Source organism: Aquarana catesbeiana, linkage group LG08, assembly GCF_042186555.1.
Source record: "Aquarana catesbeiana isolate 2022-GZ linkage group LG08, ASM4218655v1, whole genome shotgun sequence".
NCBI classification, from domain to species: Eukaryota; Metazoa; Chordata; class Amphibia; order Anura; family Ranidae; genus Aquarana; species Aquarana catesbeiana.
Window position 1 is genome coordinate 257301052 of NC_133331.1, and position 16572 is coordinate 257317623.

Genomic DNA, 16572 nt, shown 5'->3' on the forward strand with positions numbered 1-16572 from the left:
ATTACAGTGGGGGAGATGTGGATATTACAGTGGGGGAGATGACGTGGATATTACAGTGGGGGAGATTTATTTTTGTTGATCCGAAAATGATCCAAACCGTGACTCCTGATCCGAGGAACGAACCGAACCGTGAGTTTTTTGATCCGTTGCACCCCTAGTCAGAGAGTGTGTGGACATGGTACAGGAGATGGTCAGAGACTGCATACATGATACAGGAGATGGTCAGAGACTGCAGACATGATACAGGAGATGGTCAGAGAGTGCATACACAATACAGAAGATAGTCAGAGAGTGTGTGGACATGGTACAGGAGAGGGTCAGAGACTGCATACATGATACAGGAGATGGTCAGAGGCTGCAGACATGATACAGGAGATGGTCAGAGACTGCAGACAAAGTACAGGAGATGGTCAGAGACTGCAGACATAGTATAGGAGATGGTCAGAGACTGCATACATGATACAGGAGATGGTCAGAGAGTGTGCAGACATGATACAAGAGATGGTCAGAGACTGCAGACATGATACAGGAGATAGTCAGAGACTGCAGACATAATACAGGAGATGGTCAGAGAGTGTGCAGACATAGTACAGGAGATGATCAGAGAGTGTGTGAACATGGTACAGGAGATGGTCAGAGACTGCATTCATGATACAGGAGATGGTCAGAGAGAGTGTGGACATAGTACAAGAGATGGTCAGAGACTGCATTCATGATACAGGAGATGGTCAGAGAGAGTGTGGACATAGTACAAGAGATGGTCAGAGACTGCATACATGATACAGGAGATGATCAGAAAGTGTGTGGACATGGTACAGGAGATGGTCAGAGACTGCATACATGATACAGGAGATGGTCAGAGAGTGTGTGGACATAGTACAGGAGATGATCAGAGAGTGTGTGAACATGGTACAGGAGATGGTCAGAGACTGCATACATCATACAGGAGATGATCAGAGACTGCAGACATGATACAGGAGATGGACAGAGAGTGCAGACAAAGTACAGGAGATGGTCAGAGAGTGTGTGGACATGGTACAGCCAGGAGATGGTCAGAGACTGCAGACATACTACAGAAGATGGTCAGAGACTGCAGACATGATACACACGGTACAGGAGATGGTCAGAGACTGCAGACATGATACAGGAGATGGTCAGAGAGTGCAGACAAAGTACAGGAGATGGTCAGAGAGTGTGTGGACATGGTACAGGAGATGGTCAGAGACTGCAGACATACTACAGAAGATGGTCAGAGACTGCAGACATGATACAGGAGATGGTCAGAGATAGGGGTGCAACGGATCGTCACTGATCCGTGATCCGAACGGTTCACCCTGTTCAGATCGGTACACATGCGCTCCGCGGAGCGCGCCGCTGCCTCGGCCTTAGGAAAGGCAGCGGCTTCGGCCTAGCTCCGGAGCAGCGGCCATCATGGAACACCCGGCGGCCGTTTACCACGTGATCGCTCTGTCAAATGACAGAGCAATCACTTGTAAACAAACCGGCGTCATGTCATGACGCCGGTTCCTCTCTCCCCTCTGTGTACTGATCTGTACAGTGAAGGGGAGAGATCGGATGGCAACGGTGCCAATACTCTGCCATACCCTGCCAATGCTCTGCAATACCCTGCCAATACTCTGCCAATACTCTGCCATACCCTGCCAATACTCTGCCAATACCCGCCAATACTCTGCCATACCCTGCCAATACTCTGCCAATATTCTGCAATACCCACCAATACCCTGCCAATACTCTGCCAATACCCGCCAATACTCTGCCATACCCTGCCAATACTCAGCCATACCCTGCCAATAGTCAGCCAATACTCTGCCAATCCCGCCAATACCCGCCAATACTCTGCCATACCCTGCCAATACTCTGCCATACCCTGCCAATACTCTGGCAATACTCTGCCAATACTCTGGCAATACCCTGCTAATATATTATTACAGTGGGGGAGATGACGTGGATGTTACAGTGGGGGAGATGACGTGGATATTACAGTGGGGGAGATTTATTTTTGTTGATCCGAAAATGATCCAAACCGTGACTCCTGATCCGAGGAACGATCCGAACCGTGAGTTTTTTGATCCATTGCACCCCTAGTCAGAGAGTGTGTGGACATGGTACAGGAGATGGTCAGAGACTGCATACATGATACAGGAGATGGTCAGAGACTGCAGACATGATACAGGAGATGGTCAGAGAGTGCATACACAATACAGAAGATAGTCAGAGAGTGTGTGGACATGGTACAGGAGAGGGTCAGAGACTGCATACATGATACAGGAGATGGTCAGAGGCTGCAGACATGATACAGGAGATGGTCAGAGACTGCAGACAAAGTACAGGATATGGTCAGAGACTGCAGACATAGTATAGGAGATGATCAGAGACTGCATACATGATACAGGAGATGGTCAGAGAGTGTGCAGACATGATACAAGAGATGGTCAGAGACTGCAGACATGATACAGGAGATAGTCAGAGACTGCAGACATAATACAGGAGATGGTCAGAGAGTGTGCAGACATGATACAAGAGATGGTCAGAGACTGCAGACATAATACAGGAGATGGTCAGAGAGTGTGTGGACATGGTACAGGAGATGGTCAGAGAGTGTGCGGACATGATACAGGCGATGGTCAGAGACTGCAGACATAATACAAGAGATGGTCAGAGACCCTAGACATAATACAGGAGATGGTCAGAGAGTGTGTGGACATGGTACAGGAGATGGTCAGAGAGTGTGCGGACATGATACAGGAGATGATCAGAGACTGCAAACATAATTGGGCTGAAATTGCACCCAGGTCACATGTGAGTCGCACAGAACGCACGGCGCGTTCCTGTGTTTTCATAGTGTGAACCTGCCCTGTGACCTGGAATCCACACTTTGCTCCACTAACTTGCTTGGAAGGGGCGCACTAGTATGGGCACCTGGAGCAATTTTCCACATCTCTTGTGGGGTGCCAAGGGCCACCCCCTCTGTGGCAGACATCATCTCTCTAATATTGGGAGGAGAGGATATGTGCTAAGGGGGGTGGATTTCATATCCAAGCCCCCTTGTAGCACAGGTACTAAGACCCCTTTCACACTGCCAGCGTTTTTCAGGAGCTACAACGCTAAAAATAGTGCCTGTATAGCACCTGAAAAAAACGGCTCTGGAGCGGTGCGCTGGCAGGGCATCACAAAAAGTCCTGCCAGCAGCTTCTTTGAAGCGGTGAAGGAGCGGTGAACTCACCGCTGCTCCCCACTAAAATCAATGGGGCAGTGCTGCGATACCACCGGCGACGTTTTGCGGGCAAGTATAACCCCTTTTTGGCCGCTAGCGGGGGGTTAAAACCGCCCCTCTAGCGGCCGAATAGCGCTGCTAAAGCGACGGTAAAGCGCGGTTTACCGCCAACGCCCCTCCGCGGCTCGGTGTGAAAGGGTTCTAAAGTGCCCCCTAGAAGATATCCCCCCCAAATTACTGTAGGCTAGTTCCCCCCTCACCCTCTTGTTCATGCCCCCCATCCTCTGGAAGACTCACTGTGGATTAATTCAGATAGATGATCCCAGTCCAGCAGCGTGGTGAGCCTTCTCCTCCCCTCCTCCTTCTCTGTGTTCACAGGAAAACAACACAGCAGGAGGAGGAGGGGTGAGTTCAGTTCACTCCACAGCACTCTCTCTGCACTGTGTATGAGTCCTGCAGCTGGGGACAGCGGGGAGAGGTGTTGGGTCTGCCCTGCCTTAAAAAGTGGAGCTCACGGGTGGCGTGCGGGAACGAAGATACCCCACACAAGCTGCGGGCATTCCATTACTCTGATTTGCCAGGGAAGTTAATCAGAGGGCCGCCTGTGTAGGCAAGGCCTGCCGCACAGGGAGCCACCAGCGGGTCTGAATAATGTGCCCGGGTCTCAGGCGGCCAGAGACCCGGACACGTTTCAAAACCCGTACTGTCCGGGTTAATCCCAGACAGGTGGCAACCCTAGCTGCATATTAGCATATTATGACAAACTTACTTTAGAAAGGAAGCCCTCCAGTGGTCTTCCTTCCTTCCGGGTTTACGGGCTCCTGCCGTTTGAATGGCTGGGCCATGATGATATCACTCCTGTGCATGTGTGCAGGACTAACAGTCGTGGCATGGCACTCTGCATTCCGCAGCATACTGTTTGGCCGTGAAAGCAGAGCATCACGGGTGACATCATCCGCCATTGATTGTAAGCTTACCTGTAGGTACAAGTGCACTGCGTGAGTTTCCTCCCGGTACTCCGGTTTCCTCCCACACTCCAAAGACATGCTGTGGCTTCTGTCCAAAATTGGCCCTAGTATATGAATGTGGGTTGGGGACCTTGGATTGCGGGCTCCAGTGGCGTCGCTAGGGGGTGGCTATTGAGGCTATAGCCCCGAATATGGGGCTCATAGCCCTGAGTCTCTTGCTGCAGGGGTCCCTGCCTAACTAGCGGGCCATGGCATCTTTGCAGCCGGGCTGCGGGTGCGGTAGGTGGGCGTCTGCATGAGAGAGCCGGGCAGGCGAATGAAAGAAGCGAAAGGGCAGATGAGCAGAGATGACATCATCTCTCTCTGCCCACTATGCATCACCACTCTTCCGCCATCACAGCGCGGGCCTCTTCAATGTTGAGGTGTGGCAGGGAGCAGCGAGATGACATCATCTCTCACTGCCCACCCCGCATAACCGCTCTCCTGCCCTCACTCAGAACTAAATGGACCAGTGCTGCCAGCCTGCCACCAATGCAGCGACAATGCACATTTGGTGGCACTGGCTGGCATGGCAAGTGACAATCCGCAAATATCGGCAGGTGACAAGCCACATCTGGTGGCAGGTGACGGTGGCAAGTGACTCCCACCGATTCCGCATTATGGTGAGTGGAACCACTTAAATTTATATTACAATGTAATAATAGAAATAATGCACTTCAATCAACCTGACACCATATTACCATGGTGCCGTGATGATTGAAGCGCCAACACCAGCCACTGCCCGCAAAAAGTTGCTTACCGTGTGCCCCATTCCCCCCCCCGGGCCTGCAAAAAGGTTGGTGAGTGCTGCTATGGGCTCTAGCCCCAGATCTTTTGCAGATCTAGCAACGCCCCTGGTGGGCTCCTTGAGGGTAGGGACGGATGTGAGTGTGCAATGTATGTGTGGAGCGCTGCTTAAATTGATGGGTACCTTAAATAAATAAATAATATAATAGATGAGAATCTTAATGAGATACAATGTACAGGGATAGGGACAATTGTAGACACCCACCCACACTCACTCAGGTTGAACTGGATGGACTGGTGTCTTTATTCAACCTTACTAACTATGTAACTATTTAAATATGTAACTACCACTTTAAAAAATAAAATTAAAGTTAATAAAAGACCTAATGCATAAATAATTGCGTTTTTATTTATAGCAATACATTTCTTTGGACACTTGTACCCAGTGTATTTGTATCGCCATAAATACACTCAGCTAACCCTGTACTTGGCCTATGGCTGCATAACTGGTTCACTTATTAGTCTCACTGCCAGGTTCACTTTAAATGCAAATACAAATTTGGACGATTTTCTTTCTTTAGTATATTTAAAAAAAAAAAAAAGATTTCCGTTCCTCTCTGAAATGTGAACTGACGTCACAAAAATGCGATATTTTTAGAACAGCAAAATTTCTCCACTTCCGCATTACTAAAAGTGTTCAGTTCTCCAGCATGTCACTCAATGGTGTCTCTTCTGCAAAACTTTGGAGATATGAAAGAGGGACATCTTTTAGCCCAAAAATGAAGAATCCTTGCCCCTCCATAAGAGTTGCTGTGGTGTGCGCTGAAAAAAAAAATGCATGCTCTACATTTTTTTTGTGCAGCGGGTCGTGCTGCGAACCACAGCATTATGATGCCGCCATGGTAATTAGAGCTCTATGTCACTTGGACATTTTTAAAAAATTGCTGTGAGAATAAAAAAAGTAAATAGTGTGATGCACCAGGATTGGGGTGTCAGAACTGTGTCATACAATGCACACCAGCAGCGGAGCTTTCAGTGACTTTAGATGGTCATAAAATTACTGATAAATTTAATTTTAGTTTTAATTATCATGATATAAAATAATGAATGTGGGTGTCTATTGGAGGGCGTGATTTTTTTTTTTTTGGGGGGAGAGCAGCATTCCATTCTTGGACCCAGGCTGTCTTGGACCAGCCCTGCTGAAGCAACACATAAAGATCATGGTAAGCATCCGGGAAAGTACAGAACACACCATACATTAACACCTTCATACCAAGTGTATTCATGTATGCACCTCACAGAAGCAGGACTTTATCCGTGGGGCTGCATATATGTGTGCGTGTGTTTGAGCTGAGCAGGGCTGCTCATAGAAACCACAGGGCCCTGTACAGCCTACCTGACAGGGCCCCCCTTCCTCCGAAAATATCAATTGATATTTTTGCTCAAATGCAACGGCCACAATGCTGTGCTTTGCAGCCATTGCAGAAATTATACTCCCATTGAACAAGACCTATTAGTGAATAAGCAGCACGGAGGCAAAATCTGCATCCCCACAGTGAGCGATTGGTAACGATCACTCACTGTGTTCATTCAGGATGGTGAGCCACCTGTGTGCTCTCAGCAGCTGCTGGCAGGAGAGGAGGGAAAACAGCAGCACTGTGGTGGAAAAAAGGGGCACACAGGGATCCTAGACAGCAGGGGGAATAGGGCGCAGATACTAGAGCTGACCCCCCTGTAGTGCAGCCGGAGGAAAGAAAAGAAAAGTAGAAGCCTGCAGCACTGCACAAGACTCACAATTGTCAGCAATAAGACAGTACAGCCAGCCCTACAGCTCGGCAGGTGCCTGGTCCCCCCTTTTGAACTGATGAGGCCTGGGCCCAGTACAGGAGGGCTGGCTGTACTGCCTTATCAGCGGTCCTGGAGCAGAGAGTCCCGAATCTCATACCAACAATCAGGAGGTCTGGTTCACAATCACCTGATCGCTGTGCTAGCATCTGATTGGCTATGACAGACATCCCTGTGTTTTTTCTCCTCTTGAATGGAGAAATAGATATATTGTATCTTTTTCTTTTTTGCTCAAGGAGAAAAATATAAACAAAGCAGTGTATGTTATATAATAATACTACTAATATTATTATTATTAATAATAATAATAATAATAATAATAAAATAGAAAAAAATAGCTAGATCAGGGTTTGATCTAAGTCAGTGTCAGGGTTGGCATTAGAGCCAAGGTTAAGGTCAAAGGTTGGGGTCGGGGTCAGTGTAGTTTGGGTAGGATTGAAGAACAAAACAAAATGCGTACTATTGTTTCTGAGCCGTACTATGGCTACAAATAACATACAAATATGTGGTATCGCTGCGATCTTCAGGGGCGCGAGAATTTATTTTGGGTTGTTCTTTGGTAACAGCAAGAAATATACAGCTACATTTTAAAAAAAATGATATTTGTTTTTACTATTTTGTGCCAGTTTTCCTTTGATGATAAAAAAACTGAAGATATCCATTAATATTTACTACCAAATGAAAACCTTATTTGTCCTTTAAAAAAAAGCGTTATAATCTACCTGGATACAGTAGGTAGTTGCAATGATATAGTTTTACAAAAACTCCAAAACTGTATTAAAGAATGAAGGATGGTTTTATCTTCGTCATGAAGGGGTTACAATTAAAAAAAAAAAATATTAGACAGCGAATTACAAATAAAACTGTTCGGCCATCTGGCTGTTCCAGGGCTCTGTAACCCCTTAGGTGCCATTCCATTCGCACTGGCATTTACAAACCTGCGATTATAGGGCGTGTCTAAAGGCATGTCAATGCATATGATGATTTTTAATGGTATAATTCAGACGGTGCCTTTAGCTATATTTAGGTAAGAGGCAGATGAGATACTCTGAACGGGTCTAAACGCACGTAAGCGCGCATAAAGACAAGTGCGTTTAAATGCAGGAAAACTTGACCCAGGCAAAAGTTTGTGTATACTTTACACATAATTTTTTCTACATTTAAATAACCTGAACATGGGAGGCTAGCTTAAATGTAGCCTCAACAACCAGCAGCTTAGGCCACCTGTCACCCCCCCATTATCACACTGCAGGCAGCTCACCCCCAAGTCTTAAGCGGCCATTGATCAGATAAGTACGGTACCTTGATTGGATCAGAGGTCTCCAGGGCTGGTGGCAAAGTTTGTCGTACTAATACGAATACAATCACCTCTTCCTTGTTGAGGAAGAGGAAGCCAGAGCAGGGGAGGAGGGTGCAAAGAGGAGGAGTACATACTCAGAGTGGGAAATCCCTACGCTTCTATCAATACAACATACTGCAGGGCTGATTTACTTTCACTTCCCTGCTGCTGTTCCTCTTTTCTCTGTCCTCTGAAGTGACAAATTGAATTGGCCACAATAAAATATATAAACTCAAATTAAAACAGCCTTTCTCCCTTACTTTTTTACCACAAAGTTACACTTAAATCTATTTCCAAGTCTTGGGGAACCTCTACTAAAACCAGTTTATTGGGAAAAATGCCCCTTATGTTCATAGCTAGTTGGACTAATGCCCTTCTTACATAGATGGTCAGTTAGAAGAATTACAGCTCATAGTGCTGTTTAGTTGGAAAAATGCACCCCCTCCCCTTTACAGCAGTGGTAAGTTGAAAGAAGGCCCCTGGTGGTCAGGTGGGAAAATGCCCTCCTCCCGTTATAGTGGTGGTCAGTTGGAAAAATGCTCCCTTATGCCCCGTACACACGAACTGAATTTCCGTCGGAAAAATCTTGGATGTTTTTTCCGACGGAATTCCGCTCAAGCTTGCCTTGCATACACACGGTCACACAAAAGTTCTCTGAACTTTCGACCGTCAAGAACGCGGTGACGTACAACACTACGACGAGCCGTGAAAATGAAGTTCACTGCTTCCGAGCATGCGTTGAATTGTTTCTGAGCATGCGTGGTTGTTTGCGCGTCGGAATTGCATACAGACGAACGCATTTTCGGATAGGGACTTTTTCCGACCGAAAAATAGGGAACCTGCTCTCAATCTTTTGCTGGCGGGAATTCCACCAGCAAAAGTCCGATGGAGCATACACACGGTTGCAATTTCTGGCCAAAAGCTCTCATCGGAGTTTTGCTGGCGGCATTTCTGATCGTGTGTACGGGGCATTAAAGGGGAGGTCAGTTGGAAGAATGCCCCCCTTACAGTGGAGGTCAGTTGGAAGAATGCCCCTCCTACGGTGGTGGTCAGTTGGAAGACTAAATTGGTGCTTAGTTGGAATAATGCATCCCTTGCGATGATGGTCAATTGTAAGACTGCCCCCCTCTTATGGTGGTGGTCCATTGAAAGAATGCCCCTATTACAGTATTGGCCAGTTGGAAGAATGCCCCCATTACAGGAGTTGGCCAGTTGGAATGATGCCTCCCATATATTGGTAGACAGTTGAAAAAATGCCCCCTTACAGTGGAGGTCAGTTAGAAAAATGCCCTCCTTACAGTGGAAGTCAATTGGAAAATGCCCACCTTACAGTGGTATTCAGTTGAAAAAATTCCCCCCCTACAGTGCAGGTCCATTGGAAGAATGCCCCTCTCTTATATTGGTGCTCAGTAGGAAGAATGCACCCCTTACAATTGTGGTCAGCTGGAAGACTGCACCCCCTTACATTGGTAGTCCAATAAAAATATGCCCCCGTTACAATGATGGCCAGTTGGAAGAATGCCCCCATTACAGTGGCGGCCAGCTGAAAGAATACCCCTCATATATTGGTGGTCAGTTGGAAAATGCCCTCTTCCAGTGGAGGTCAGTTGGAAACCCCCCCCCATTGTGGAAGTCAGTTATGCCCCCCTTACAGTTGGAAAAATATCCCTCTTACAGTGGTGGTATTTGAAGAATGTCCTCCTTACAGTGGTGGTCAGTTCAAACCATGCTACCCTTAACGTGGAGGTCAGTTGCAAGAATGCCCCTCTCTTATATTGGTGCTCAGTTGGAAGAATGCACCCATTACAGTGGTGGCCAGCTGGAAGATAACCCATCATATATTGGTAATCAGTTGGAAGAATGCCTTCCTAACATTGGTGGTCTGTTACAAATATGCCCCCATTACAATGATGGCCAGTTGGAAGAATGCGCCCATTACAGTGGTGGCCAGCTGGAAGAATATCCCTCATATATTGGTGGTCAGTTGGAAGAATGCCCCCCTTTACAGTGGTCAGCATTACGGAAATATGGACCGACTCTTTAAAAAGAAAAAACTCTACAGCAGAATGGATGGATATGACTGATCCAACTAGCCTGTACACACGGGACACACACTGACCTAAATTCCACAAACCCTAACAATAGTGCACTGTAAAGACGTTCCTTTTATCCAATCAGAATCTGAGAATATGTTCACTTTTTCACTGATACTACAATGCTTCACAAAGAGAAACCATTCATAATACAAAGAAGATAAAGGAGACGCCCAAACATATCTATTACTTTCTCCTGCCAAATACTGTAGATACTTTTGCAAGATAGCAAAGGGGGCCTAATTAAAACCCACCTGTTAATTAGTAAAATCAGAGATCTAGATGGTTGGCTGTGCATATATACAACGAAAGCCCTGATTCATCAAGCTGCACCTTAAACTGGGCTTGAGGATTTTGTGTTGCTGTTGGGAGAGTTCCCCTCACTTTCTGTCTGGAGAAACATCAGCAGCAGCAGTTTTTCTGCACCGCCTTGCACATAACAGCAGCGTTGCAGTGTAAATGAGGAACATAGAATTGTTTTTTGGGTGATCTGCAATTATCCAGTGTGAAAAAAGTGCAGATCCCCGCAAATGGTGTGAACAAGACCTAAGGCAATGAATGTAGTGCTATATCCTACTGTAAATGACATCAAGGGAATTCCAGTGAATCTCGCCTTTAAATACCCCACACTGAGCTGCCTGCCAGAGGCTACAGACTAAAAAAAGGGGAACCTAATCTCTTGTTTTTTTTTTTTTGTTTTTTTTTTTTAATGAAGAAGATGACTTTAGGATGGAAAAACCAAAAATATCCTCTTGTGACTTATTTTTAGTTCAACTTAGACTGTTAGGGTTGCTTCACACTGGAATGCGTGCATTCCCATGCGGTCCCTCGTGTTACGGTTTTGACAGACCATCCTTTTAAATAGGCTGCCAAATGCACAGGATTGCGCAAAGCCCTACTTTTCACATCGCACTGAACCATGCAGTACCCATGCAGTTTGGGGGCTGCAAATGCACTGTGTGTGCAAGATGCAATTGGGGTTCCATTAACAATTAGTAGCACCCATGCACATTTCTTGAAGTTCACGTGTGGGAAGCTTGCACCGAACACACTTTTCCTGCATTGCCTTCTGGTGTGATCGGGCCTTCTAAGTAGAAAAAAAAAGTGTTCTGTTGTCAAGTTGCTATTGTTGGTTGGGTCTCTGTTTAGGAGATTTTCTCCCGGTTGCTGTCTTGGTGACACAAAAGGAAGTTAGGGTAAATTTTCACAAATGGGCACAGGCAGTAAAAACCTCAGAGGTGCTAACCATTACCCATTGGTGTGCACAGACTATTGCATTAGGGGGTGCACCCCAGAGCACAAACACACATGCATGTATACCAGCAGAGCAAAGATTGGTGTCAGTAGGGCAGTGGACGTGTCAGTAGGGCAATGGACGGTATCAGTAGTGTTTATTTTTATTTTTTACTATTTTATTTTTATTCATTATTTTTTACAATATTATTTTTTATTATTTTTTTTTTTTTTAATCTTTTAGGAGCCCGGTTGGGGGGGCTTTGGTGAAATATCAAGGGTCTAAACAGAGAGAAAGGGACTGAGAACAGAGATTACCCAGTCCCTTTCTCTGCAGTCTCAGCTGTACTGGACAGTGAATGAATGGGAAGTGCTCTGTGCTGAACGGCTTTGTGTTCATTTACAAATTGAAGCATAGTAAACACTGTTTACTATGCTTCCGTTAAGAATGAACACAGGCGTGATCAGTACAGACCATTCACTGTGTTCATTCATTCATCCTGAAACATCCCCTGCAGCAGCTGACAGGAGAGGTGGGAAGCTGGCAGCACTGTGAGGGGAGACAGAGGGCATCAGGAATCAGCACCGTACAGGGTGATTAGGGTGAGCCCAGGCACACCCGGCACACACGGTGCACATGCCTCTGCCCCTACCTTTTTTCGAATAGTTTTTGTTATTCTCTGTGACCCAGCGAGGCTTCCTTGCCTCGCTGATCACACAGAAGTGAAGGAAAAGTCCCCTTTAGGGACACAAGCATAACCATAAAAAATGACAAGATCATGTCCTTGTCTGATAATAATTATACAATTTTCATCCAGTGTAGCCTTTTGTGAATTTTTTTACCCCAGAGGAACCCTTAAAATAATTTTCATGTCTTGGGGTTTCCCTGCTTAAACCAATTTATTGGGGTCAATGTGTAAAATGCCCCTTGCACCCATTGTTGTAATTGCAGCTGGTTCTGTCAAGCGGAAACTGGAAACAGAAATGTATATGAAAATGTACTTTGTAACACTCTGCACACATTTACAGTGACACACAGTCACGATGTTCTGTGAGTAGGCACTGCTGTGTGACACATTTCACAGAGCCTGCCTTCTAAACTACAGAGGAGCTGAGAGGAGGAGTCAGTACAGGAATCAGTGCTTGCAGGCAGCAAGGTACCATGGGACATGTAGTCCTTAGAAATTGAGAAACTGCTCCCCTACAAATTTGTCACACACAATGTTCAGGGGTTGATTTCCTCAGTCAATTGGAGGATGGCCTTCCAACATTATTAAACCTTACATGCGAATGTGCTCTTCCTCCAGGAAATGCACTTCCCACCGAACTACAGTGAAACACAAACTTTTTGCACCACTATTATCCCCACTTTTATTTGGCAAATGGACTGGGTAAGACTAGTGGGGTAGCGATCTGCTTTTACAAAAGTATTTCTTTCCCGCTAGAAAAAAAGATTTGTGACCCAGAAGGGCGCTATTTGATGCTAGTAGGGCACTTGGAGGGCTCCTTGGTCACCGTAATCTCATACTATGCCCCTAATGTAGGCCAATTACCCTTCTTCTGAGCCTTGCTGCATGCTGCGTCCTCAGATTTGGGGGGGTCTAGTGCTCTTTGGAGGAGACTCTAATGTAGCCCTAGATGCTATCTATGATAAATCTAGACGACCCTCATCCTCCCCTAGGCATTACCCAAAAATTGGGTCAAAACTGGTCAAAATGTTGCGCTACCACAGTCTGATTGAGGTATGGCGAGAACTTAACCCATCTAGGAAAGACTTTGGATTTTTTTCTCATGTTCACCATACTTATTCTAGAATAGACCATTTTTTGACGAACCCGGCAGCAGTTCCTCTCCTTCTCCTTCCTTCAGGCTAGTAAAATAGTAGATGTGACCTGGTCTGACCATTCTTTGCTCTGGACTTTGTGTGATACCTTGACATATTCTAGAGGCCCTACCCCTTGGAGACTAAACAAAATACTATTAAGTAACCCCTCAGTCTGCTTCGATATAGAACATCTTAAGGAGTTTTTTACTCTAAATGACTCAGCGGACACTTCTCCTGTGACCAATTGGGCAGCTCACAAAGCCACGATCAGGGTTCAAATAGCATCTCGCCTTAAAAAGAATACAGACTCACTTATAAAAGAAAAGGAGAGGGAATTGTCTGACCTGCTAGCTCGACATAAACAGAATCCACACTTGGGCCTTAGAGACAAAATAGATTCGGTCCGGTTGGAGCTGAATTACGACCAAGGCAGAAAAGAGTCTCAGATGGAACCAGGCATCCGTTGAGGGATAAGCCGGGCACTATGCTGGCTCGTAAGCTGACACCTAGATTTCGTCACACTGGGCTTCCTAAAATCAGGCTCGCTAATGGTACCTTGACTCAAAACCCACAGATGATAATGGACCTTTTTCATTCCTACTATAAGTCCTTATACAGTGAACAGGGAGGCCCCTTGCCCGAAATTTTGGACAAATTTCTTAAAGACGTGACCCTTCACTCTCTATCAGCCCCTCATCGCAAGCTTTTAGAGAGAAAAATTACTATGGATTAAGTCTTAGCTCTCATCAAACAAGCTAACGCTTCAAGGACTCCGGGTCCAGATGGCTTCCCTGCCTCTTATTACAAAAAATTTGCCCCACAATTGTCACCTCACCTACTCAAATTCCTTAGGGCCATTCAGGAAGGGACAGCCCTCGATACACACTTCAACAGGGCTCATATATGCCTGATTCCTAAACCTGATAGGGATCATAGTGATCTAGCCAACTATCGACCAATATCCCTGATCAACAAATTCCTAACTAAAATATACGCAAATACATTTCTGGCACAATATATACACATAGATCAGGTGGGATTTGTCCCAGGGAGACAGGCCACGGACCAGATCAAACAGACTTTAGATCTGGTCTCTTTATTCCATTCTAACTGGGATGGGCGCTCGGCGGGGTATGTTGCTGTCATTGGATCTACACAAGGCCTTTGACTCTTTATTGTGGCCCTTACTGTTCCACATACTGAAGAAATGGAACTGTGGCCCTAAATTTCTTACCCTTCTAGATGCGCTCTACTCTAACCCCTCAGCTAATATTATTGGGCAGGGTCGTAAATCAGATCTTTTACACATCGGGAGGGTGACCAGGCAGGTATGCCCTCTCTCGCCTCTCCTCTTTGTGATAGCAATTGAAACATTGGAAATAGCCATCAGGTCTAATCCTAATATTCACGTCATTTTAAGTGCTGGCGTAACACATAAACGTGCTCTATTTGCTGATGACCTGTTGTTATTTATTATGGATCCTATTATGACCTTGCCCAATTTATTCACCTATTCAGACTTCGTTTTCCTTTAAATGGAGCACTCAGTTGCTCCCATATCTTGGTATCAAACTGACCTCTGACATTGCAAACCTGTATCGGGTTAACTGTACTCCCCTCTATGGTTCCATCGAACGTGACCTAAAGAACTGGCAAGCCCAGGCTGTTTCCTGGATGGGTAGAATTAGGGTGAAATCAATTGACCTCCTATCAATTGGCCAAGGCAACTATCACTTGGCAAATACATTTGATAGCAACCCTGCCTAAGCATCAGGGTGCTACAACTATATACTGTGTATGTGTGTATATATATGTGCGTGTGTGTGTATATATATATATATATATAATATATATATATATATATATATATATATATATATATATATATATACACACACACACACACTATATTACCAAAAGTAATAGGACGCCTGGCTTTACACACACATGAACTTTAATGGGATCCCAGTCTTAGTCCTTAGGATTCAATATTGAGTTGGCCTGCCCTTTGCAGCTATAGCAACTTCAACTCTTCTGGGAAGGCTGTCCACAAGGTTTAGGAGTGTGTCTATGGAAATGTTTGAACATTCTTTCAGAACTGCATTTGTGAGGTCAGGCACTGATGTTGGATGAGAAGGCCTGGCTCGTAGTCTCCGGTCTAATTTATCAATATGTCGTCAACGTGTTCATTGCATGCCATGAAGACTTGGTGCCATCCTTACAAATCATGGAGGTCATACAAAATTCTAGATGTAGTAGTTTTTGTTTTGGGGTATATTCATTTGTGCATCAATTAATTTGAGTAAAACTGAAGATTTTGTCATCTAAGTTTTATTTTTAACCTTAATTTCATGTAATGAGCTAAACAAACTGACAGCTCCGATCGGAACCCGCTGTACTAACCATGCAAGGTTAGTACAGTGATCTCCCCCATTGAGCTGTTGTGTTCTGACAGGGGGATGGCCATTGGCTGAGAGCACTGATCAGGAGTCGGTCGGATGCTGGCTCTCCAGCATGCACGTCGTCAGGCTGGCTTCTGTCGAACAGACCGACATACACACGGGCCGAATGTCGGCTCTTTTTTTTTTTTTAATTAACCTGCCGTTGTCTCCTGACATTCAGCCCCTGTGTACAGGGCTTAAGTCTTTGCCCAGCAGCCATGTTTATGGCTGGCTATGCACCTAGACCTCCTGAGGGCCGGTTCACTACGAGAATCATGCAGGAATGCGCTGTGTGTTCCTGTGGAATTCATATACAGCTCTTTGTGGTACCATTTCAGTGCATTCATTTTGAATGGACTGATATCGCACCACACCAAAAGTGATGTGGAGGCTCTTTACCACGTGATCAGCTGTGTCCAATCACGGCTGATCAGGATGTAAATAGGAAGAGCCATTGATCGGCTTTTCTTCACTCACGTCTGACAGACGCGAGTAGAGGAGAGCCGATCGGCTGCTCTCCTGACAGGGGGGGTCTGTGCTGATTGTTTATCAGTGAAGACCCCCCTTGGATGCCCGCCCAGGACCACCAGGATTCCACCACACTGGACCACCAGGGAAATGCCAATCAGTGCCCAGGCAGCTGCCAATCAGTGCCCTTTCCCAATGCCATCAGTGATGCCTATCAATGCCATCTATCAGTGCCGCCTATCAGTGCCACCCATAAGTACCCATCCGTGCAGCCTTTCAGTGCCCATCAGTGTCGCCTATCAGTGCCCACCATAAGTGCCCATCAGTGCCGCTTATCAA

The 16572-nt window shown here is 45.8% G+C and overlaps 1 protein-coding gene across 2 annotated transcripts in view; it reads right to left on the reverse strand.

Moving 5' to 3' along the window:
• The window catches only part of UNC93B1 (unc-93 homolog B1, TLR signaling regulator), an 88373-nt gene that overhangs the window by 70293 nt on the left and 1508 nt on the right, over nucleotides 1-16572 (reverse strand). Inside the window, exon 1 of one of the 2 annotated variants that reach the window (XM_073597074.1) lies at nucleotides 8137-8289. The exons of the other annotated variant lie outside the window; for it this stretch is intronic. The gene's annotated coding sequence lies outside the window, so the exon portion shown is untranslated. Of the gene's footprint in view, nucleotides 1-8136; nucleotides 8290-16572 lie in introns of those variants that run through there. 2 annotated transcript variants of the gene reach the window in all.